This window comes from Oryx dammah, unplaced genomic scaffold (genome assembly GCF_014754425.2).
Source record: "Oryx dammah isolate SB20612 unplaced genomic scaffold, SCBI_Odam_1.1 HiC_scaffold_23, whole genome shotgun sequence".
Lineage (NCBI taxonomy): Eukaryota > Metazoa > Chordata > Mammalia > Artiodactyla > Bovidae > Oryx > Oryx dammah.
The window spans coordinates 59,372,263-59,398,524 of NW_024070207.1; the positions used below are offsets into that span (position 1 = coordinate 59,372,263).

Genomic DNA, 26,262 nt, shown 5'->3' on the forward strand with positions numbered 1-26,262 from the left:
GAGAACTAGGAGTAATCAAATCTTGAGGTTTGCAATTACTTAAATGAAATGGTGGGTCAGTTTACTGCAATATAGTTGTGTTATTAAAATAGCTTTTAATTAAATTAATGGTGTTGCATTAATAATATCACTCCAAAAATGAAAAGCAGTTTATATCTCCCTCATTATGTCTCTCTACAGTCAAGTACTGCATGTTAGCTTGTTTATTGTTTACATTCAAAGCTACTTTGGGTTAAGCATGATGTACTAAAATATGAATAAGGGAACATCTGGAGATATGAAATGTTAATGTGGTATATCATGTTGAATCTAAAGGAAACAATTTTGAAATTCCCTATAAATCAACTGGGTTGATGTAAGCCTTTTCAGAGGTAGTATTCAGACTCATTTTCAGGAAATGCTTATGCTCTGAACTCTGTTATTTGGAAAAATATTTGGACTCCAAAAGATTCAGAACTCAACTAACAGGAAGGCCATACAAATATAAGAATAGAATGAAAGAGCAGAGAAGCCACAGGCAAGTAGTTACAGACCACTTAAGTGAAGAGCAAATATTACAGTGATTCTTAGGAATCACCACTCAGGGATAGATACAAAATTAAAAACTACTCAGCTCAGCACCATGGCTATGAGGGAAAGGCAGTCATAGGTATATGCAGAGTTTGTAAAACATTTGCAGCTGTATGTGGGCTATACATCAGCAAAGCCATCAAATGGTGTGAGACTGGAAATCTCCTATATTGGCATGAACAGTTTTTTCAATTCGGTTCAGTCACTCAATCGTGACTGACTCTTTGCAACTTGCCTCCCTCTCCATCACCAACTCCCAGAGTTTACTCAAACTCATGTCCATTGAGTCAGTGATGCCATCCAACCATCTCACCCTCTGTCATCCCCTTCTCCTCTTGCCCTCAATCTTTCCCAGCATCAGGGTCTTTTCAAATGAGTCAGCTCTTCACATCAGGTGGCCAAAGTATTGGAATTTCAGCTTCATCATCAGTTCTTCCGATGGATATTCAGGACTGATTTCCTTTAGGATGGACTGGTTGGATCTCCTTGCAGTCCAAGGGACTCTCAAGAGGAGTCTTCTCCAACACCACAATTCAAAAGCTTCAATTCTTCAGCACTCAGCTTTCTTTATAGTCCAACTCTAGTTTGTACATTTTGCTAAGTCACAGATAGATATGAAGAGAAGATACACTCAATCTTTGCTAAAGTTCAGCTTATTCTACAAAAACAGCAGATTGGAGAACGCACAATAAGGCAGTGAATTTGCCATTCAGAATGGAGCCAGAGATAGGAAAATGATGATTAGTAAGGGTTGGGAGGGCAAGCGGCATAACACAGTAGAGTGCAACCAAATCAGGAACCCCAGAGTGCTATCCTGTAGCCTGAACTGTCTAACAAGATTTGAGGTTTCCAAGCAACTTTTTATTTTCCTATAGACTATTATGAAAATGAATAAAAAGACATTTTAAATGCCTTTGAGATTCTAAGAATCTCTTCAAATGCTCCAATTACATCTAATGTTAAAAGATTAAAGGCAAAAAGAAACATATTGAACTTATACCAATATCTTTAAAATTATTTTCCATTTCCCTGCTTGTTCCATGAAATGTTAAGAGAATTGCTGAAAAAAGTGAGGATAGTTAGGAAGGTGAAGGAGTTTCAGGACCAATTGAGTTAACACTAGGTTGGAAACAACAAACTTTATATAGCAATTATCATATGCCACACAGTTGTAAGTTCTTTACATATTTGCTTATTTAATATTTACAAAACACTTCAGAGGGAAGTAGCATCAGTATTTCCATCTTTCAGATGAGAAAACTGATTCACAGAAACTGAAAAACCTGTCAAATGTCAAATGAAAAACCTGTCGAAATTAACCTTCACAGCTAATAAGCCTTGAAGTTGGTATTTAAACTCAGGTACATTGACTCCAGGTTTCTTTAATGCAGATATTTTCAAAGTTTATAATATGCTAATATTTTTTGTGACTTTCCAAAAGAGGTAGAGAGCACACTATTTTCTAAACTTTTGCAATAATGGAAATTGTTTTTACAGAATATCTATTAAAGAATCAAAAGACACCACTAATCCATAGAAGAAGTTTAAGAAAGGTCAGGGTCCAGCCCTGCAGGATCTAGGGGTACCCTCAGGAGAGACGGCATCGGCAGAGAGATTTAGAGAGAGATAAAGGAAGAATGTTGCAGATAAGAAAATAGAGGAGAGAAAGAGGCTGATATTCCTTGGTTTACACAGAAAGCCAATAAAGGCCCAAGACAAGGGACTTGCTCTGTTCACGTAGGCCGCAGGCACCCTCCCTGTCTTCTGAGGGAGTGAAGATGCAGAGCACCTTCCCGTTCAGTCTTAGAAGCCCAGGCAGGAAAGTGAATGCAGAGAGCCTCTACGCTCCAAGGGATCAGCCTGAAAAAGAGAGTAAGAGAGAGAAAGAGAGAAAGAAAGAAAGACACAGGGGAACCAGGCTTTTGTAAAACTGGTCCTGGTCCGTCACTTTATTTTTCAGGGAAGTTTTTATACCTTGACTTGTACATAGAGGGAAATGAAAGATGCAAAGTCATACAGAGTCAGCCCAAACACTATATCTGTTTTGTCTTTATCAAAACCAGGATTTTTTCTGCATACCTTTCCCATAAACAATGTTGTGTACATTATCTTCTGGACTTGGAGGCCTGTGAACATTTTATGACCCTCTTTTGATAAAGGCTGCTCAACCAGAAAACTTATTTTCCCTTGAAGTGTTTTTTTCTTTATATTTCTAATCTATGTCAGCCTCAGAAAGTATTAAACAGAGTTACATTTCTCATGGAGCAAAGGTGCAGTGAGTTACAACAAAGAAAGAATCAATTAGCTCAAAGGTCTGATGTGGTTAATTCTAAGGCTACACTTGTTTTTCTTACATTCCAACTATATTAACTAATGTACTCCCAGGTGCACAGTGGATAACAGATATGGGAACTTAGCAGCAAGCATTGGCTCAACAATGAAATCCTACACCAGCACTATTCTAATAGCTTTTAACTCTTTGAAAGGCTCTATATTTTTAGAATGTTTTAGGCTTCCTGGTGCCTCTCACAGTTGGGAGGCTGTGAATAATCACATGCGCAGCTGCAAGAGTCTGGATAAACCTGTCAGACAAGCTAGAATACTAATGGGGGGGTTGAATTGAAATACTCCTTTCATGCCCAAGAGACTTATTAGCTAGAGCCCTAAGTTGATTTTCTCCAGAGAAAGGTGGCCGGGGATAGCCCCCTGTTAATGTCAGAAGAGTTGGTGAAAGGCATAAAATAGTAAAACAGACAGATTCTGGTTTTGGGGTAGATGCTCGAGCGGGTCCAGGGGGGGCCCTCGAGGCCTGATCTCGCCTTTGCCCATCAGGCCTCTTCCACATGACCTTGTCATGTGTGGGATCTCCCGTGCTGGCTCCAGGCAAAGAAATACTGTTGTAAACCTTTATTTTTTTTTAACTTGGATGCATGCTTAACTTAAACTATTTTGACACTATTTATTTCTCTGTTTTTGAAATACATATTTATATAAATACATATCAGGAATTTTTACATAGTTATAAATTTAAACTTAGTAGTTTTCAGTTTACATAATGTTAACTACTATCTCAGTTTTCATAGTTTACATACAATTAAATGACAATCCACTCCAGTATTCTTGCCTGGAGAATCCCACGGACAGAGAAGCCTAGTAGGTTACAGTCCACGGGGTCGCAAAGAATCGGACACGACTGAGCAACTTCACCTTAATACAATTAACTACTATCTTATTGGGTTATACTTCCCCTTGGTGATATCATTTTAAATTAGAAATGTTCCAGGTTTTTAAGCATAGTCACTGACAATTATATTGCTTGTACCTCTTAATAGACCATTTCTTTTTCATGAAAATTTGAGCTATAAAAATTCTTCAAATGGTACACACAAGTTCTTATAGGTTATACATATCTCTAGGTACTTTATTTGAGCATTTTTATATAGTATTATAGAGCAGACATGTCGAGATAGTTTCTAAGGTCTTGCAGCCCTGATCTCCAATTGGTCTGATTTTCAAACCAGAATTGGCACATCCAGCAAATATCATTGTAAGTCTAGGGGAGAGTTGCATTAGACATAGATTAATGGTACCAAAACACCTCAAATTTCTGACATTAGGGCAAAGAGTAGCTATTCCCCAGAAGGCAGGGACCCAAGACAAGTTGAAGCAGCTCCTTCCACAGCCCTTCCATCCTCAAGTGCAGGATTTTCTCATATAGACCATCCCACCAAATAAGAAACTGACCTGCTAGTCTATGAAACAGACTGTCAGATATCAGCCAACTTCAAAAAGCTACAGAAATAATTAAAAGATAACATTTCATATACCAGAATGACCTTGAAAACTGTTGGAGTAGTCAACTTATTTTACTTTTTCTATTTCATTTCATAGATATTCTTGACACTTTAAAAAATATATTTGGGTGTCAGCTTCAATAGCTCATATACTAAAATTAGAACAAAACAGAGAAAACTAACATGGCCCCTCCACAAAGATAAAATGTGAATTTGTGGATTGGTTAATATTTTTGGTGATAGTTGCACAACAGTGTGACTTTACTAAATGCCACTGAATAGTAGTCATTTGTTACAATACAAATGTAGTAGTACAGTTGTTAAAATTGTAGACTTTATACCATGTATATTTTATCAGAGGAAGAGAAAACATAATTGGTCAAATTAGTGACCTCTTACAAATTAAAAACAGATTAACATGGATGTAAAAGAAGAAAAAGATTATTAACTTTTGGGATACTGCAAAATTTGTGGCTATTTTCTCCCATAGTTGCTCAAAGAAAGAATTTAAGTTTCATGTTATGTGTGTTGCTGTTTGTTGTTCAGCTGCTCAGTCATGTCTGGCACTTTATGATCCTATGGACTGCAGCAAGACAGGCTTCCCTGTCCTTCACCAACTCCAGGGCTTGCTCAAACTCATGTCCATTGAGTCAATGATGCCATAAAAACATCTCATCCTCTACCGTTCCCCATCTCCTACTGCCTTCAATCTTTCCCAGCATCACAGTCTTTTCTAATGAGTCAGCTCTTTGCATCAAGTGGACAAAGTATTGGAGCTTCAGCTTCAACATCAGTCTTTTCAGTGAATATTCAGGACTGATTTCCTTTAGGATTGACTGGTTTGATCTTGCACTCCAAGAGACTCTCGAGAGTCTTCTCCAACACCAGTTTGAAAGCATCAATTCTTCGGGGCTCAGCCTTCCATATCATCCAATTCTGACATCCATACATGACTACCAGAAAAACCATAGCTTTGACTAGATGAACTTTTGTCAGTAAAGCAATGTCTCTACATTTCAATATGCTATTTAGGTTTGCCATAGCTTTTCTTCAAAGGAGCAAGTGTGATTTAATTTCATGGCTGCAGTCACCATCTGCAGTGATTTGGGAGCCCAAGAAAATAAAGTCTGTCACTGATTGCTCTATCTATTTGCCATGAAGTGATGGGACCAGATGCCATAATCTTTGTTTTATGAATGTTGAGTTTTAAGCCAGCTGTTTCAATCTCCTCTTTCACCTTCATCAAAGGCTCTTTAGTTTCCCTTCGCTTTCTGCCATAAGGGTGTTGTCATCTGCATATCTGAGGTTTCTGATATTTCTCCTGGCAGTCTTGAATCCAGCATGTGATTCATCCAGTCCAGCATTTCTCATGATGTACTCTGTGTAGGTTAAATAAGCAGGGTGATAATATACAGCCTTGACATACTTCTTTTCCAATTTTGAACAAGTCCATTTTTCCATGTCCAGTTCTAACTGTTGCTTCTTGACCTGCATATAAATTACTTAGGAGGCAGGTAAGGTGGTCTGGCATTCCCATCTCTTGAAGAATTTCCCACAGTTTCTTGTGATCTACACAGTCAAAGGCTTTAAGTAGTCAATGAAGAAGAAATATATGTTTTTCTGGAATTCTCTTACTTTTTCTATGATCCAATGGATATTGGCAATTTGATTTCTAGTTCCTCTGCCTTTTCTAAATTCAACTAGTACATACAGAATTTCTCAGTTCATATGCTGTTGAAGCCTCACTTGGAGAATTTTCATCATTGCTTTGCTGGCATGTGAAATAAGTGCAATTGTATAGTAGTATAAACTTTCTTTGGCATCGCCTTTCTTTGGGATTGGAATGAAAACTGACCTTCCCAGTCCTGTGGCCACTGCTGAGTTTTGCTGGCATACTGAGTGCAACACTTTCACAACATCATTTTTCAGGATTTGAAATATCTCTACTGGAATTCCATCACCTCCACTAGCTTTGTTCATAGTGATGCTTACTAAGATCCACTTGACTACACACTCCAGGATGTCTGGCTCTAGGTGAGTGATCACACCATCGTGGTTATCTGGGTCATTAACAACTTTCTTGCACAGTTCTATGGATTCCTGCCCTCTCTTCTTATCTTCTGCTTCTGTTAGGACCATACAATTTCTGTCCTTTATTGTGCCCATCTTTGTATGAAATGTTTCCTTCATATCTCTAATTTTCTTGAAGCAATCATTAGTCTTTCCCATTCTATTGTTTTCCTCTATTTCTTTGATTGATCACTGAGGAAGGCTTTATTATCTCTCCTTGTTATTCTTTGGAACTCTGCATTCAAATGGGTACATCTTTCCTCTTCTCCTTTGTCTTTCATCTCTTTTCTTTTCTCAGCTATTTGTAAGACCTCCTCAGACAACCATTTTGCCTCTTTGCATTTCTTTTTCTTGGGGATGGTTTTGATCACTGCCTCTTGTACAATGTTACAAACTTCCATCTATTGTTATTTATGCACTCTCTCTATCAGAAATAATCCCTTGAATCTATTTGTCACTTCCACTGTATATTCGTTGGGGATTTGATTTAAGTCAGACCTGAATGGCCCAGTGGTTTTCCCTACTTTCTTCAAATTTGAGTCTGAATTTTGCAATATGGAGTTCATGATCTGAACCACAGTCATGCATGTTAGGCAAAATTAACTTCTATTTTAAAACCTCCTTTACTCTAACAATGGTGCCAGCAAGAATATATACAATATAACATATAGCCATTTGAACTTTAACTTTAATTTACAGAAACATGCAGCCACACACAAGAGTCATATTCCTAGAAGAAAGCTAAAACAAATAGTGATCCATTAACTAAATTTAATTTTAATTTGCAAATCAATAATAACAGTAATCAATCAAAGTGAAACATGCATTTAAATGATTTAGTACTGCACTGCAGCAGGTATCACCAATTAATAGAAAGGAGAGAGCATTAACAGAATTAATAAGAGAGAAAGAAAAACCAACCTAGCCAAGTTCAAATTTATAACAAAAATCAACTTTCCCTTAAGATAGCTTCCATATTAAAAGGAGGACCATATTTACTAAATTTGGTCATTTCAATTTACTACATGTATTTTTGAAATGTGTATTTCAGGAACTCAGAATGTGTTTAGGAGAGATAGACTTATCACTGAGGATATTAATATGAAAAAGTGATCAATGGTTGTTATGGAATTTCATTTTCTCTACATGCTTTGTTCTGCTCACTGCAACTATAAGACTTTTCTTCCTGATGCATTTTGGAAAGCTAGTTTGCCTGTGTGAAAAACCAGCAACATGCTTAAGAGTTAGATAAAGTAAAATATTTTATGTCTAGAAGGCAAATTCAAGAGGAAAACTTCCTATCCATTTTCCTTTAGAAATAGAAGAAATGGGAATTTAGCCTCAAACAAAAATGTATTTTTGTCTAACATTGAGCTTAAATGCTAACTCCTGTGTAGCAGCTAATGAAAACTCAAATGTATTTTGTGTTTATTAAAAGGTATCAAATTGCTACTACAAGAATATTGTTGTTTAGACACTAAGTCATGTCTGACTCTTTTGTGGTACAGACTCATTTACTGTTGCTAACCAGCCTTCTCTGTCCTGGGATTTCCTAGGCAAGAATACTGAAGTAGGTTGCCTTTTCCTAGTCTAGGGGATCTTCCTGACCCAGGGATTGAAACAGTGTCTCCCACATTAACAGGTAGATTCTTTACCACTGAGCCAGCAGAGAAAATGAACATTTACATCTTAGGAACCAGTGAATTAAAATGGATGGGAATTGGGTGAATTTAATTCAGATGACCATATCTTCTGTCATGGGCAAGAATCCCTTAGAAGAAATGGAGTAGCCCTCATAGTCAACAAAGAGTCTGAAATGCAGTACTTGGTTGCAATCTAAACATGATAGAATAATTTCAGTTCCTTTCCAAGGCAAACCATTCAACATCACAGTAATCCAAGTCTATGTCCCAACCACTACTGTCAAAGAAGCTGACACTTAATGGTTCTCTGAAGGCCTACAAGACCTTCTAGAACTAACACCAAAAAAGGATGTCCTTTACATCATATGGGATTGGATTGAAAAAGTAGGAAGTCAAGAGATATCTGGAAAACAGCAAAGTTTGGCCTTGGAGTACAAGATGAAGCAAGACAAAAGGTAACAGGGTTTTATCAGAGAACACTAATCACAGCAAACATCCTCATCCAACAACACAAGAGACCACTCTACACATGGACATCACCAGAAGGTCAGCACTGAAATCAGATTGACTATATTGTTTGCAGCCAAAGATAGAAAAGCTCTATATAGTCAGTTAGAACAAGACTTGGAGTTGACTGTGCAAAGACCATGAGCTCCTTATTGTAAAATTCAGGCCTAAATTGAAAAAAGTAGGGAGAACCACTAGGCCATTCATGCATTACCTAAACCAAATCCCTTATGATTACACAGTGGAGGTGATGAATAGATTCAAGAGATTAGGTCTGGTAGACAGAGTGCCTGAACAACTATGGACAGAAGTTCCTAACATTCTACAGAAGGCAGTGATGAAAATCATTCCAAAGAAAAAGAAATGCAAGAAGGCAAAATGATTGTCTGAAGAGCCTTTACAAATAGCTGAGGAAAGAAGAGAAGTGAAAGACAAGGGAGAAATGGAAACATATACTCAACTGAATGCAGAGTTCCAGAGAATAGCAAGGAGAGACAAGAAGGCCTTCTTAAATGAACAATGCTAAGAAATAGAGGAAAATAATAGAGTGGGAAAGACTAGAGAAATTGGAGATATCTTGGGAACACTTCATGCAAGGATGGGCATGACAAAGGACAAAACAGTAAGGATCTAACAGAAGCAGAAGAGATTAAGAAGAGGTGGCAAGAATACACAGAAGATCTATTTTAAAAAAAAGTATCAATGACCTGGATAAACACAATTGTGTGGTCACTCACCTAGAGCTGGACACCCTGGAGTGTGAAGTCAAGTGGGCCTTAGGAGGTATTACCATGAACAAAGCTAGTGGAGGTGATGGAAGCCCAGTAGTGCTATTTAAAAGCCTAAATGATGATGCTATTAACTGCTGTACTCACTATGTCAGCAAACTTAGAAAATTTAGCAGTGGCCATAGGACTGGAAAAGGTCAGGTTTCATTCCAATCTCAAAGAAACATAATGTCAAAGAATGTTCAACCTACCATACAGTTGTTCTAATTTCACACATCAGCAAGGTTTTGCTCAAATTCCTTCAAGCCAGGCTTCAGCACTATGTGAACCAAGAATTTCCAGAGGTACAGGCTGGGTTTTCTAGAAACAGAGGAATCAGATCAAATTGCCAACATTCATTTGATCATGTAGAATGTAAGGGAATTCCAGTAAAACCTGTACTTCTGTTTCAAAACATGTATAATATCATGTAAGAATCGAATTGCCAGTCTATGTCCGATGCAGGATATGGCACGCTTGGGGCTGGTACACGGGGATGACCCAGAGAGATGTTGTGGGGAGGGGGGTGGGAGGGGGGTTCAGGTTTGGGAACACATGTACACCCATGGTGGATTCATGTCAATGTATGGCAAAACCAATACAGAATTGTAAAGTAAAATAAAAAATAAATAAATTCAAAATTAAAAAAAAAAAAAAAGCTTTTGACTGTGTGGATCACAACAAACTCTGGTAAATTCTTAATGAGATGGGAATACCAGACCACCTTGCCTGTCTCCTGAGAAACCTGTATGTGGGTCAAGAAGCAACAGTTAGAACTAGACATGGAACAATGGACTGGATCCACATTGGGAAAGGAGTATGACAAGGCTGTATATTGTCAGCCATATGTAACCCTGCTTATTTAACAGATTGCAGAGTACAATCTGTGAAATGCCAGTCTGGATGAATCACAAGCTGGAATCAAGATTCCAGAATTATCAACAACCTCAGATATGCAGATAATACTACTCTAATGGCAGAAATTAAAGAGTAACTAAAGAGACACTTGGTCAGAGTGAAAGAGGACAATGAAAAAGCTGGCTTGAAACTCAACATTCAAAAAATTAAGATCACAGCATCCATTCCCACCATTTTGTGGCAAATAGAAGCAGTAAAACCGAAGTAGTGACAGATTTTATTTTCTTGGGCTCCAAATTCATTGTGGAAATTAACTGTAGCCATGAAATTAAAAGACACTTGCTCTTTGGAAGGAAAGCTATGACAAACCTAGACAGCATATTAAAAAGCAGATAAATCACTTTGGAGACACTCTGTATAGTCAAAGCTACATTCTTTCCAGTAATCATGGTAGGTAGGAAGATAGGCATGGACAATGAGAGAGGCCTAGCTGAAAAGGATGCAAACTGATCTCTAAACCTCACCTGACACACTCTGCAGAGCTCACAGATAGACTACAAAAATAATCAGAGACTTTTCCAACTTCTGCACATGCACCCTTGGCACAAACTGGATACAAACTAACAATTGGTGCTTCCCCAAATCTGGCACATGCACCCTTGATGTATAGCTGTGTCCTCAAATAACCTTATGCAGCTAGATTAAAGCTTCGTAAATATTCTATACATATGTACATCTGAGTATAACAGACTGAATTATGGGAAAGACCTGTGCAATCGAGCCTATTGCTATGTAACTTGCAACTGTCAATCAAAATTCTCACTCCATGCCCATGTAGATGAATATGCAAAGGCCTTATTTTGCATGTGCCTAGATATGCTCCTTTCTCTGATTAGCCTAGAGTGCATGCCTATTTGCATTTTCCACAGGGCAGAAACAAGAGAATGAGATCGGGCATAGAAAAAGGGAAGCCAAGAAGGATTGTGACAACTCCTTCAGGGTCGGCCCACTCCCACATCTTGGGAATGTACTATCTGCTGTCTGTTTAATAAAAGATCTGTCTGCTTGAGCTGTAACTGAGCTGTAAACCAGTTTGTTGTTTTAGATTCTTGCTAAGAGGAAACAGGAGCAGAGAAATCCTGCCTGCTTGAGCTGTAATTAGTCTGTTGTTCCAAATATTAGTTACAATAAGATAAGAACTGAATGAGAGAAATAAACCAACCTGACAGTGGGATACAGACATGAAATTTGAACCATAAAGAAGGCTGAATACTGAATAATTGATTATTTCAAATTGTGCTTCTGTAGAAGACTCCTGAGTGTCCCTTGGACTGCACAGAGATCAAACCAGTCAATCCTAAAGGAAATCAACCCTGAATGTTCACTGGAAGGACTGATGCTGAAGCTCCAATACTTTGGCCATCCAAATGCAAAGAGCCAACTCATTGGAAAAGACCCTGATGCTGAAAAAGATTGAAGATAAAAGGAGAAGGGGAAAGCAGAGGATGAGATGGTTAGATAGCATCATCAACTCAATGGACATGAATTTGAGTAGACTCTGGGAAACAGTGGATGGCAGAGGAGCCTGGCATGTACATTCAATGGGGTTGCAGTCTGACACGACTTAGCAACTCAATAATAACAACAATGAGAATATTAAACTTGATTCCAAATCACCTTCTGTAAAGGTAATTGGTTTCCAAAAGATAACTGCCACTCATGGCTTGTAAGTAGATGGTTTTCACTTGTATATGCCATAGATGCCAGAGAATCAGGTGTACAATAAATTCTCCAATCTTATACATATACTATCTTATATTCCAATATAGTAGTCCTCAAACATTGCCATGCTCTGTTGCTCAGAGAGCTACTGCAATGATTCTGTTATCTGTGTTTAACATTATAACATCTGCAGCCAAAATATTTATGTACTACTTAAATTAAACCCCTAAAATCTATCAAAGAATCTAGAAACAATGGTTGGTTAAAAAAAAAAAACACTTTATGATAATTTGCATATTTATAATAGTCAAGATGTAACATATAACATCAAGAAAGACCTGAGAAAATTGCAAGGAGAGTGTTTCTCTCATGTCCCAAATTATGTCCCAAATCATGATTTTAAAAATACTGCACGAGGAATCTGAAGGTATGCACGCTAAAATTGGACTTTTCTATAGCTAGTTATATGCCAATATTACCCTCTTTCAGAATCTATATTCTTGTCTTAAAAATTAGGTTCATGGAAGCAGCCATGATGTCCTTCAATAGGTAAATGGAAAAAATAAAATGTGGTACATCCAGGCAATGGAATATTATTTAGTGCTACAAACAAATGAGTTAGCAAGTCATGAAAAAACATGAAGAACTTTATTTTTTACTTTTTTTACTTTTTATTTTTACTTTATTTTACTTTACAATACTGTATTGGTTATGCCATACATTGACATGAATCTGCTACGGGTGTACATGAGTTCCCAATCCTGAACCCCCTCCCACCTCCCAACCCATATCATCTCTCTGGATCATCCCCGTGCACCAGCCCCAAGCATCCTGTATCCAGTATTGAACATAGACTGGCGATTCATTTCTTAATTGATTGTATACATGTTTCAATGCCATTCTCCAAAATTATCCCATCCTCTCCCTCTCCCACTCCCTCAGAGTCCAAAAGTCCGTTCTATACATCTGTGTCTCTTTTGCTGTCTTGCATACAGGGTAATCATTACCATCTTTCTAAATTCCATATATATGTGTCAGTATACTGTATTGGTGATTTTCTTTCTGGCTTACTTCACTCTGTATAATCGGCTCCAGTTTCATCCATCTCATTAGAACTGATTCAAATGCATTCTTTTTAATGGCTGAGGAATACTCCACTGTGTATATGTACCACAGCTTTCTTATCCATTCATCTACTGATGGACATCTAGGTTGTTTGCATGTCCTGGCTATTATAAACAGTGCTGCAATGAATATTGGGGTACATGTGTCTCTTTCAGTTCAGGTTTCCTCAGTGTGTATGCCCAGCAGTGGGATTGCTGGGTCATAAGGCAGTTCTATTTGCAATTTTTTAAAGAAACTTCACACTGTTCTCCACAGTGGCTGTACTAGTTTGCATTCCCACCAACAGTGTAAGAGGGTTCCCTTTTCTCCACACCCTCTCCAGAATTTATTGCTTGCAAACTTTTGGATCACAGTCATTCTGACTGGTGTGAAATGGTACCTCACTGTGGTCTGGACTTGCATTTATCTGATAATGAGTGATGTTGAGCATCTTTCCATGTGTTTGTTAACCATCCATATGTCTTCTTTGGAGAAACGTCTGTTTAGTTCTTTGGCCCATTTTTTGATTGGTTCGTTTATTTTTCTGGAATTGAGCTGCATAAGTTGCTTGTATATTTTTGAGATTAGTTGTTTGTCAGTTGCTTCATTGCTATTATTTTCTCCCATTCAGAAGGCTGTCTTTTCACCTTGCTTATAGTTTCCTTAGTTGTGCAGAAGCTTTTAATTTTAATTAGATCCCATTTGTTTATTTTTGCTTTTATTGCCAGTACTCTGGGAGATGGGTCATAGAAGATCCTGCTGTGATTCATGTCGGAGAGTGTTATGCCTAAGTTCTCCTCTAGGAGTTTTATAGTTTCTGGTCTTACGTTTAGATCTTTAATCCATTTTGAGTTTAGTTTTGTGTATGGTGTTAGAAAGTGATCTAGTTTCATTCTTTCACAAGAGGTTGACCAGTTTTCCCAGAACCACTTGTTAAAGAGATTGTCTTTTCTCCATTGTATATTCTTGCCTCCTTTGTGGAAGATAAGGTATCCATAGGTGTGTGGATTTATCTCTGGGCTTTCTATTTTGTTCCATTGATCTATATTTCTGTCTTTGTGCCAGTACCATACTGTCTTGATAACTGTGAGTTTGTAGTAGAGCCTGAAGTCAGGCAAGTTGATTCCTCCAGTTCCATTCTTCTTTCTCAAGATTGCTTTGGCTATTCGAGGTTTTCGTATTTCCATACAAATCTTGAAATTATTTGTTCTAATTCTGTGAAAAATACCACTGGTAGCTTGATAGGGAGTGCATTGAATCTGCAGATTGCTATGAGTAGTATACTCATTTTCACTATATTGATTCTTCTGATCCATGAACATGGTATATTTCTCCATCTATTAGCGTCCTCTTTGATTTCTTTCATCAGTGTTTTATAGTTTTCTATATATAGGTCTTTAGTTTCTTTAGATAGATATATTCCTAAGTGTTTTATTCTTTTCATTGCAATGGTGAATGGAATTGTTTCCTTAATTTCTTTTTCTACTTTCTCATTATTAGTGTATAGAAATGCAAGGGATTTATCTGTGTTGATTTTATATCCTGCAACTTTACTATATTCATTGATTAGCTCTGGTAATTTTCTGGTGGAGTCTTTAGGGTTTTCTATGTAGAGGGTCATGTCATCTGTAAACAGTGAGAGGTTTACTTCTTTTTTCAAACTTGGATTCCTTTTATTTCTTGCTCTGCTCTAACTGCTGTGGCCAAAACTTCCAGAACTATGTTGAATAGTAGCAGTGAAAGTGGGCACCCTTGTCTTGTTCCTGACTTTAGAGGAAATGCTTTCAATTTTTCACCATTGAGGATAATGTTTGCTATGGGTTTGTAATATATACCTTTATTATGTTGAGGTATGCTCCTTCTATTCCTGCTTTCTGGAGGGTTTTTATCATTAATGGATGTTGAATTTTGTCAAAGGCCTTCTCAGCATCTATTGAAATAATCATATGCCTTTTATTTTTCAATTTGTTAATGTGGTGAATTACATTGATTGATTTGCAGATATTGAAGAATCCTTGCATCCCTGGGATAAAGCCCACTTGGTCATGGTGTATGATCTTTTTAATGTGTTGCTGGATTCTGATTCCTAGAATTTTGTTAAGGATTTTTGCATCTATGTTCATCAGTGATCTTTTTTTGTGGCATCTTTGTCAGGTTTTGGTATTAGGGTGATGGTGGCCTCATAGAGTGAGTTTGGAAGTTTACCTTCCTCTGCAATTTTCTGGAAGAGTTTGAGTAGGATAGCTGTTAGCTCTTCTCTAAATTTTTGGTAGAATTCAGCTGTGAAGCCGTCTGGACCTGGACTTTTGTTTGCTGGAAGATTTCTGATTACAGTTTCAATTTCCATGCTTGTGATGGGTCTGTTAAGATTTTCTATTTCTTCCTGGTTCAGTTCTGGAAAGTTGTACTTTTCTGAGAATTTGTCCATTTCTTCCACGTTGTCCATTTTATTGGCATATAATTGCTGATAGTAGTCTCTTATGATCCTTTGTATTTCTGTGTTGTCTGTTGTGGTCCCTCCATTTTCATTTCTAATTTTATTGATTTGATTTTTCTCTCTTTGTTTCTTGATGAGTCTGGCTAATGGTATGTCAATTTTATTTATCCTTTCAAAGAACCAGCTTTTGGCTTTGTTGATTTTTGCTATGGTCTCTTTTGTTTCTTCTGCATTTATTTCTGCCCTAATTTTTAAGATTTCTTTCCTTCTGCTAACTCTGGGGTTCTCCATTTCTTCCTTTTCTAGTTGCTTTAGGTGTAGAGTTAGGTTATTTATTTGACTTTTTTCTTGTTTCTTGAGGTATGCCTCTATTGCTATGAACTTTCCTCTTAGCATTGCTTTTATAGTGTTCCACACATTTTGGGTTGTTGTATTTTCATTTTCATTAGCTTCTATGCATATTTTGTTTCTGTTTTTATTTCTTCTGTGCTTTGTTCATTATTCAGAAGCGTGTTGTTCAGCCTCCATACGTTGGAATTTTTAATAGGTTTTCTCCTGTAATTGAGATCTAATCTTAATGCGTTATGGTCAGAATAGATGCTTGGAATGATTATGATTTTTTTGAATTATCAAACCTAGATTTATGACCCAAGTTGTGATCTATCTTGGAGAAGGTTCGGTGAGTACTTGAGAAAAGGATGAAATTCATTGTTTTGGGGTGAAATGTCCTATGGATATCAATTAGGTCTAACTGGTCTATTGTATCATTTAAAGTTTGTGTTTCTTTGTTAATTTTCTGTTTAGTTGATCTGTCCATAGGTGTGGGTGGGGTATTAAAGTCTCCCACTATTATTGTGTTATTGTTAATTTCCCCTTTCATACTTGTTAGCATTTGTCTTACATATTGCAGTGCTCCTATGTTGGGTGCATATATATTTATAATTGTTATATATTCTTCTTGGATTGATCTTTTGATCATTTTGTAGTGGCCTTCTTTGTCTCTTTTCACAGCCTTTGTTTTAAAGTCTATTTTATCTGATATGAGTATTGCTACTCCTGCATTCTTTTGGTCTCTATTTGCGTTGAATAACTTTTTCACTTTCAGTCTGTATGTGTCCCTTGTTTTGAGGTGGGTCTCTTGTAGGCAGCATATATAGGGATCTTGATTTTGTATCCATTCAGCCAGTCTTTGCCTTTTCATTGGGGCATTCAACCCATTTACATTTAAGGTAATTATTGATAAGTATGATCCCGTTATCATTTACTTTATTGTTTTGAGTTCAGGTTTATATGCCCTTTTTGTGTTTCCTGTCTAGAGAATATCCTGTAGCATTTGTTGGAGAGCTGGTTTGGTGGTGCTGAATTCTCTCAGCTTTTGCTTGTCTGTAAAGCTTTTGATTTCTCCTTCATATTTGAATGAGATCCTTGCTGGGTACAGTAATCTGGGCTGTACGTTATTTTCTTTCATCGCTTTAAGTATGTCTTGCCATTCCCTCCTGGCCTGAAGAGTTTCTATTGAAAGATCTGCAGTTATCCTTATGGTAATCCCCTTGTGTGTTATTGGTTGTTTTTCCCTTGCTGCTTTTAATATTTCTTCTTTGTGTTTGATCTTTGTTAATTTGATTAATATGTGTCCTGGGGTGTTTCACCTTGGTTTTATGCTGTTTGGAACTCTCTGGGTTTCTTGGACTTGGGTGATTATTTCCTTCCCCATTTTAGGGAAGTTTTCAACTATTATCTCCTCAAGGATTTTCTAATGGTCTTTCTTTTTGTCTTCTTCTTCTGGGACTCCTATAATTCGAATGTTGGAGCGTTTCATATTGTCCTGGAGATCTCTGAGATTGTCCTCATTTTTTTTAATTTGTTTTTCTTTTTTCCTCTATGATTCATTTATTTCTACCATTCTATCTTCTATTTCACTAATCTTATCTTCTGCCTCTGTTATTCTACTATTTGTTGCCTCCAGAGTGTTTCTGATCCCATTTATTGCATTATTCATTATATATATATTGACTCTTTTTTATTTCTTCTAGGTCCTTGTTAAACCTTCCTTGCATCTGCTCAATCCTTGTCTCCAGGCTATTTATCTGTGATTCCATTTTGATTTCAAGATTTTGCATCATTTTCATTATCATTATTCAGAATTATTTCTCAGGTAGATTCCCTATGTTTTCCTCTTTTGTTTGGTTTGGTGGGCATTTCTCCTGTTCCTTTACCTGCTCTGTATTCCTCTGTCTCTTCATCTTGGTTATATTGCTGCATTTGGGGTGGCCTTTCTGTATTCTGGGAATTTGTGGAGTTCTCTTTATTATGGAGTTTCGTCACTGTGGGTGGGGTTGTATCAGTGGCTTGTCAAGGTTTCTTGGTTAGGGAGGCTTGTGTTGGAGTTCTGGTGGGTGGAGCTGGATTTCTTCTCTCTGGAGTGCAATGAACTGACCAGTAATTAGTTATGAGACATCAATGGTTTTGGAGTAACTTGAGCTGCCTGTATATTGAAGCTCAGGAGTGTGTTCCTATGTTGCTGGAGAATTTGCGTGGTATGTCTTGCTCTGGAACTTGGCCCTTGGGTGGTGCTTGGTTTCAGTGTAGATATGGAGGCATTTGATGAACTCCTATCGATTAATGTTCCCTGGACTCAAGAGTTCTTTGATGTTCTAAGGATTTGGACTTAAGCCTCCTGCTTCTGGTTTTCAGTTTTATCTTTACAGTAGCCTCAAGACTTCTCCATCTATACAGCACTGATGATAAAACATCTGGGTTAAAGATTAAAAGTTTATCCACATTGAGGGACACCCCGAGAGGTTCACTGAGTTACATGGAGAAGAGAAGAGGGAGGGGGTCGTTAGAGGTGACTGTTAAGATTTCCACCCTGACACAGAGGGGGCGGTGGTGGAACTTTTTTGTTGTTGTTGTTGTTTTTTAGGCTCACTTGTTCAGTCACGCTCTGGGGAGGGAGGGATGCTGCGAACAAATAACACTGGTGAGTGCTCACAGTGTCTCAGCCCTGCTGGGCCTGCCCCTGCTCGCTGCACACATGTGCACACTGCTCAGGCTCTACGTTGCTCTCCCGGAATGTCTGAGGCTGGCCCCAGTCTGCATGCACCTCCCCGGTCTAAGCCGCTCAGGCTCGGCACTCAGGTAGCCCTCAGACGTGCAGATTCGGTTGGGCCTCCCAGGTCCGAGTAGCTCAGGTGTTTGGTGAGTGCGGTCGCTGTGAATTATTGCCTTTCCCGTCTCTGCTGCTCAGTTTTCTGGGCGTACCACTGGCATCCCTTCTCAGGCAGATGATGATTGTCCAGAACCCCCAGAACTCTTAGTTAGCAAAGAAGCCTACTTGCATTTTGGTAGATAATGTCTCTCTTGGGCTGCGATTGCCCCCTTCCAGCCCTTATAGCTCTGGCTGCCTGTCACCGGAGGGGGATGGTCTGCAGCCGGCTATTTCTGTTCCGTCCTTTGTTATGTGTGCAGTCCTGGCAGTGTCTTATGTTCAAGCTTTTCACATGGTAGCTATCCCACAGTCTGGTTTGCTAGCCCAAGTTAGTTTGCTCTGGTTATGCGTGGGGCATTCCGGCCCAATTCTTACAAAGCATTGCAGCCCACACCTCCCGCGCCTCCCTGCCCAGCCCCCATTTGCTAGTCGTGGATGCAGGCATCTGTGCTGCTTCTCCACTGCGGGAGTTACTGTTGGGCTCATAATCTGTTGATTTTAATTATTTATTTATTTTTCCTTCCTGTTTTGTTGCCCTCTGTGCTTCCAAGACTCACCACAGACTCGGCAGTGAGAGTGTTTCCTGGTGTTTGGAAACCTCTCTTCTTACAATTCCCTTCCCAGGATGGGACTTCCTTCCCAGGACAGAGCTCCCCCCCTACCTCCTTTGTCTCTTTTTTCATCTTTTATATTTTTTCCTACCTGTTTTTGAAGACAATGATCTGCTTTTCTGGGTGCCTGATGTCCTCTGCCAGCATTCAGAAGTTGTTTTGTGGAATTTACTCAGCGTTTAAATGTTCTTTTGATGAATTTGTGAGGGAGAAAGTGGTCTCCCCGTCCTATTCCTCTGCCATCTTCTAATTAGTTGACATGAAGGAACTTTAATGCATATCACTAAGTGAAAGAAACCAGTCTGAGAAGGCTACATACTATGTGATTGCAACTATATGACATTCTGAAAAAGGACAAATCACTGAAATAATGCAAAGATAAGTGGTTGTCAGGGATGGGGATGTGGACAAATAGGCAGATCATGGCATTTTTAGGGCAATGAAAATTCTGTGTAATATCATAATGGTCTATGTATGTCATTCATTTGTCCAAAACAACAGAATGCACAGCACCAAGAATGAACTCTAAGGTAAAGTGTAGACTTTGGATTATAATGATGTGTTAATGTAGGTTTATCCTTAGTAACAAATGAACCATTCTGCTGGGTGATATTGATAATGGGGGAGGCCAAGTGTTTTTGTGAGGATGTAGGGGAGAAATCGGGATAGTATAGAATATACAGGAAGTCTCTATACTTTTCTCTCAACTTTAAACCTAAAACAGCTCTAAAAATACTGTCTTTAAAAATATGAGATTCAATTCATTAACTTTCAATGAGTCTACATGGAAAAATTACTTAAAAGATAGCCATTTATTGAGCTGTTATGTATTTGTTTTTTATTTTTAATATAAATTTATTTATTTTAATTGGAACTTAATTACTTTACAATATTATATTTTTAAAATTTATTTACTTTATTTGGATAATTGCTTTACAGTATTTTGTTGATTTCTATCAAACATCAACACGAATCAGCCATAGGTTTGCCTATGTCCCCTCCCACTTGAACATCCCTCCCACATCCCTCCCCATCCTACCCCTCTAGGTTGTTACCAAGCCCTGGTTTGAGTTCCCTGAGTCACACAGCAAATTTTCATTGGCTATCTATTTTACATATGGTAATGCATATGTAAAATATATACATATGTGTTATATATATATATATGTTATATATACTGTGTATGTATAATTAAAATTATATGTTAATCATGTTGCTCCTATATAGGCTGTAATCTCTTTACTTGAAGAAATTATGTATTATTATTTTTTATATTATTCTTAACTTTCTTACATTCCTTGGTGCTTGCCATAGTAGTGGGTGCTTGGTAGTGCCCAGTAAACGACTGCAAAATAATCAAATGCGTATTTGAAGGGACAGGGCCAGGAGGCAGGAAAAGGTATAATTTAGTTGCTGAACAATAGTAATTTTGCATGATTCTCTCGCTCAGTCGTGTCCGACTCTTTGCAACCCCATGAATCGCAGCACACCTCCCTTTCCATCACCAACTCCCAGAGTTTACTCAGACTCACGTCCATCGAGTCAGTGATGCCATCCAGCCATCTCATCCTCTGTCGTCCCCTTCTCCTCCTGACCCCAATCCCTCCCAGCGTCAGAGTCTTTTCCAATGAGTCAACTCTTCTCATGAGGTGGCCAAAGTACTGGAGTTTCAGCTTTAGCATCATTCCTTCCAAAGAAATCCCAGGGCTGATCTCCTTCAGAATGGATTGGTTGGATCTCCCTGCAGTCCAAGGGACTCTCAAGAGTCTTCTCCAACACCACAGTTCAAAAGCATCAATTCTTCAGCCCTCAGCCTTCTTCACAGTCCAACTCTCACATCCATACACGACTACAGGAAAATTCATAGCCTTGACTAGATGGACCTTAGTTGGCAAAGTAATGTTTCTACTTTTGAATATGCTATCTAGGTTTGTCATTACTTTTCTTCCAAGGAGTAAGCGTCTTTAACTTTCATGGCTGCAGTCACCATCTGCAGTGATTTTGGAGTCCCCCAAAATAAAGTCTGACACTGTTTCCACTGTTTCCCCATCTATTCCCATGAAGTGATGGGACCAGATGCCATGATCTTTGTTTTCTGAATGTTGAGCTTTAAGCCAACTTTTTCACTCTCCACTTCACTTTCATCAAGAGGCTTTTTAGTTCCTTTTCACTTTCTGCCATAAGGGTGGTGTCATCTGCATACTATATCATCTTGATGATGAGACAAGGAGCTCCATCTTTTGGGGGCTTGTGAATTTCCACAACTTTTCTTCCTGTGAATAAGATACTATGTCTAGAACCAATAAAAAAAGAACAGAAACATCATCCCAGATTCCAGTTCTCTAAACTATGTTCTATTTATTCCCTTTCATTTCAATTTATTTGTTCCTTTTTCTTTGTTATCCTCCTATATCTTTGATATTGATGGAAGACTGTGTTTCCATACTGTAGTAATTTGTAGAAACAGAGTGGCATAAATCATGGCTTTCTCTAGTATCATTTCAATGTGATCTGTACCACCACTCTGTATCATCATTCTTTAGTGATGCCAGTAACGAAGCCCCTTCAACTCTTCCAAATTAAACATCTTTTAACAAGTTATTACTCTCTACTTTTTTAAAAAAATAAGAAAAAGAATCTTAGTTTAGTTACATGTACTGTATTTTTTTTGACAAATGCCATACATCTTAGAAAGACTGACACATTAAAAAAAAAAAAAGTTTCCTCTGGCTGGTTGCAATTGAATTGAGGGCATAAAAATTCTAAAATATTCCATATAAAATAATCAGATATTTTAGTTAGAATTTCTGCTACCCAAACTTTCCAACCCATCAAGTTTAACCAGCATTACTACACACTCATATATTGTGAATCTAAAAGGGGTATCTTGAGTCCATAAAATGAACTAAGAATTTCACAGCTCACATTTTTATAGTTCTACGTTCCTTCTCAGCCTGACTACCTGAAGAACGTCCTAAGTGATACCACAGCCTCTAATTCTTCCCCCGCAGTATATCCAATATGTATTTCTCAGTAATATTTTAATAGCATTATTTTCACATTCCTCACTCACACCAAAAATGTTTAGAAGTTCACTACTGCCTATAGAATAAAGTCCAGAACTGGTAGTTACAACTTCCCAGTGTGTTCCCACCCATCTCTATGGGTAAAGCTCCACTTTTTTCCATTATATACCACATATTATAATCAGACTGAACACTCTGTTGCCCATACAAACTCAGTACTAGCTCATCTTCACATCTTTGTAGATTATATCTTTTCTCTGGAATGCTTTTATTCCTGTCTTGACAACTGCAGCCTAAACAATCTTTAAAGCACAATTTAATGCCATTCCAAAAAGCTTTAATTCCTACTACTGGAAATCTCTTCTTTGTAGGTTCCCACAGTACTTTACATAGACACATTCATATGAACATACTTATTACTTTCTGCCCTATTATGAGCATGTCTATAAGGAGCCCTCATTTTCCTACCTAAAACTAAAACTAAATTGTCCAAACCTAAAAGGTTGTGATGTTTTAGTTTTGTACTCATAGCAGGATACAGAATGCTGTCTTGCAGTAGGCAGTACTTGATAAATATGTGTCAAAAAATGAATTTACCTTTCTATAGAAAGAAGTTTATTAAAAACATTATAAAGATTTTTGAATGTAGTCATATAGATTGGTAAACAGTACTCACATACACACATATGTACATTGACCTCAAACACCACCTTTTTCTATTTAACTCAGCTAATCACAGTGTATTCTCATGTCTCTTTTTTCTTTTACGTATCATGGAAATTCCCCTATAGTTTACTTAAAATATGAAATAAAGAATGAAAAATATACAATCATTCCTAGTGGTTTTAAGATAATTTTTAAATGACGTTTTTACTAAAATAATATCTATGGAGAAAAATTGTTTTCCCTCGATTAGTCATGGAGTAGTTATGACTAGTGAGGAGGAAATTATATTACAAATGAACAGCTATCTGTTATCAAATTACAAGGCATCTTCATCAAAGGACCTAACAAAGGCAGCAAACTGACCAGTTAACATGCTTCCACTGACCTGGAGGGATTTTTTTCCTGTTAATAGTTTCTTAAAAATGCTTCCTTTTGATTCTTGTCTCTGACACAAAAATGATTGTCCCATTTAACCAGTCTTCTATCACATATATCAGAGAATCCTATTTACTCACACACTACTGGAACATTAAACACAATAGCGTGATTCTCTCTAGAATAAAAATTTAAAGATTGCCTTTTTTTTTTTTTTACCCTAAAAGGGGGTTGAGATCAAAAGCTAACTTTAATAGATGTTTGACTAAGGTCATACTCCCAGGAAATGGAACACTGAAGATGAAGGAAAAGAAAAAGGTTTTGTTTTTGATCTCAGTCAAATCCATTTTGCATTGTTTATCTTTTATATAATACTTCAGTTTTAGGTGATATTATGACTGAAATGAATTAGCTTTTTCCTTGAGGCTTTAATAGCTCAGTATTACTTTGATGTTTAGCAAAGTTTAGTAAAACAGATTCTTGCTTTTTTTTAGCTGGTAATGCAATAATAGTTGCAAATATGTTTTCTTAATCTACCAAGTGCCACTATCATATGATAAACATGATATATCTTCAAAAATGTAAAGGAGAGATCAAAATCCAAAATTTTACTATGAAATACTCTTCAAAGAAAAGCATCATTGAAGCCACCACAAATTTGTAAATAGTAAAAGATATTCTTATTTTTGAGTACACTTGATTGTACATTTTTCAGAACTGGAATGGGTTTATTGTTACTTTGTAGCTCATCATTGGACAATGATGATGTAAAAGAAAAAAACAAAAGCTATTATTGAACACCCACTACTATACGTCAAGCACCATTTAGGAACATTATATACATTATCTTATTTAATCTTCAAAACAACTCTGTGAAAATTCAAGGATTATTACACTAACAATAAAAATGAGAAAAGTAAGAGTGAAATAAACTGATTAGATTTGTCAGATCATATAGTGAATAAGTGATAAGGCATAACTTTGAATCAAGCTTTATCTAACTCCAAAGTTCTATCATTTCCATTCTACTCTTTAGCATTGTTGTTACAGTGGTAAAGATAGGTGCCTTCCATTCTGCTTTTTAACTATTAAAATGATAAAACAAAAATGTCTTTTTCTTAGTTCCATGAATTAAGTGAATTAAAACTACACCATATATATGTATATAAAATATGGGGCATTATTTGAGATGTGCAGAAGAGTTATACTGTTTATCAAGCACTTGTCAAAATAATCCATGCCCCTGAAAATTTACTTTTGTCAAAGGCTTACAGATTATCACCCTTAAAGTTTAGGATATTGTGCTTTATTTCATTATTCTAGTAATTTTCTCAATGTGCCACTTCTCTTTAGCAGGTGCAAGCTGTCTATAAATATCTACATGTCATAATGCTTAAAAAAAAATAAAAAGAGATTTCTAGGTGACAGCTTCCCATAATCCATCAGAAGACATTACTCAGTGGATATTTTTTTAAGAAAAGGATCACCACAAAGATAACTTACTGTAAAAAGGAGCTTGAGTTTCCAAATTAATAGATTAGCAAATGATTTTAGAAGGGGAAACAAAAGTCAAATGAAATATCATATACAATAGCCTCTTTTTAACAGATTTTAAACTTCTGAACTTTATTAAAAGAGAGACCCACAGATCCTATGTCGCACTAAACTTGAAAATTGTGAATGTCAATCAAAAAATTGAGGACTCTCTGTACTGAAAATTGACAGCTACCCAGAATTGGAGGTTCCTGCAAATCTACTTGTCTTTGAAAAACATATAGTGGATTAATATATTCTCTTTTCTCTCCCTTCTTTTACTTTGCTTGTCAAAAGATTATTCAGTGCCATTTTTTCCTCTCCTGACTGTCCCCACTCCTCAGTCCTCTACCCTAGCACTTTCATAGTCCATCTCAATCACAAATCAGAAGGCACAGTGGAGAAAATAGCAAAAGAGTTTTCTAACTCTTCTCTGGAACAAATTGAAATTTAAACATCCTAAGGATACAACGCTCAAATTAAAATACTTTTGAAACTCAGATATTACAATGTTTGGCATTCCATTTTCAAAAGAAAAACAGACTAATAGGTCAAGGAATCATTGAGAGGTTTTTTTTGTTTTTTGTTTTTTTCCCACTCTGCAAGGGGAATAAACTCTAGTAGAGGGAAGGATGTAAAAGACAGAAAGCATACCATTAACATTTATTGGTTATCTTCTCTGATGCCTTTTTTATGAGAACGATGGTGCGCCAGCTAGGAAAGGCTGCTATCTATGTTGCCCATGGAGAAGGAAGAATTATTCTCCATATTTCAAAACAATTAGCCAACTCTAATTCAGAAAGTGACAGGGAGCCAAGCACAAGTGACAGTCTCAGCAGTTACTTGATTGATGAGAAGAGGCCATTCAATTTCATATCCTTTGTCCATGTACAAATTTAAAGATAACTAGATTTTCCATTTTAAAAGTTATGACCATAAAGGAGCAGTTAACAGTTGACTGGAATGATTTTATCTTTAGTGCCAAATGGTGGAGGTGGGGCAAAGGGAAATGAAATATATCAATCAATAAAATCTGAATAAAGCTAAATTCAACCACTTTAATTCTATGGATATTTGACTGAATAAGCCTGAAAAATTATCTTTCAAATAATCATTGTTATGTTTCCCTTATCAGAGTTAAAATTTGCAACCTACATAAAGCAGTCACTGAGTAAAAAAAAAAAAGGCTTTTGTTGCAATTTTTTCAATAAAAAAACTAGTCATTTGAAGACTCCACAAATACATATATCAAAGACTGAAATAAGTTGATTTGTGTTTAAAATAATTCTTAATGTTAAAATTACAATAACAATTGTTACTAGTAAAAGTCTTTTACCTTTAGACTGACATATAATTGAAATATTTGATATT

General features: G+C 37.0%; 1 protein-coding gene and 1 non-coding gene across 2 annotated transcripts in view; one reads left to right on the forward strand and one right to left on the reverse strand.

The window, feature by feature from the left end:
* Positions 1–26,262, reverse strand: part of DACH2 (dachshund family transcription factor 2) — an 816,985-nt gene that overhangs the window by 361,153 nt on the left and 429,570 nt on the right. The gene's annotated exons all lie outside the window — the stretch shown is intronic.
* On the forward strand, positions 4,497–4,599 carry LOC120882672. The gene has a single exon (XR_005725538.1). It is a non-coding gene; the product is annotated as a U6 spliceosomal RNA (small nuclear RNA).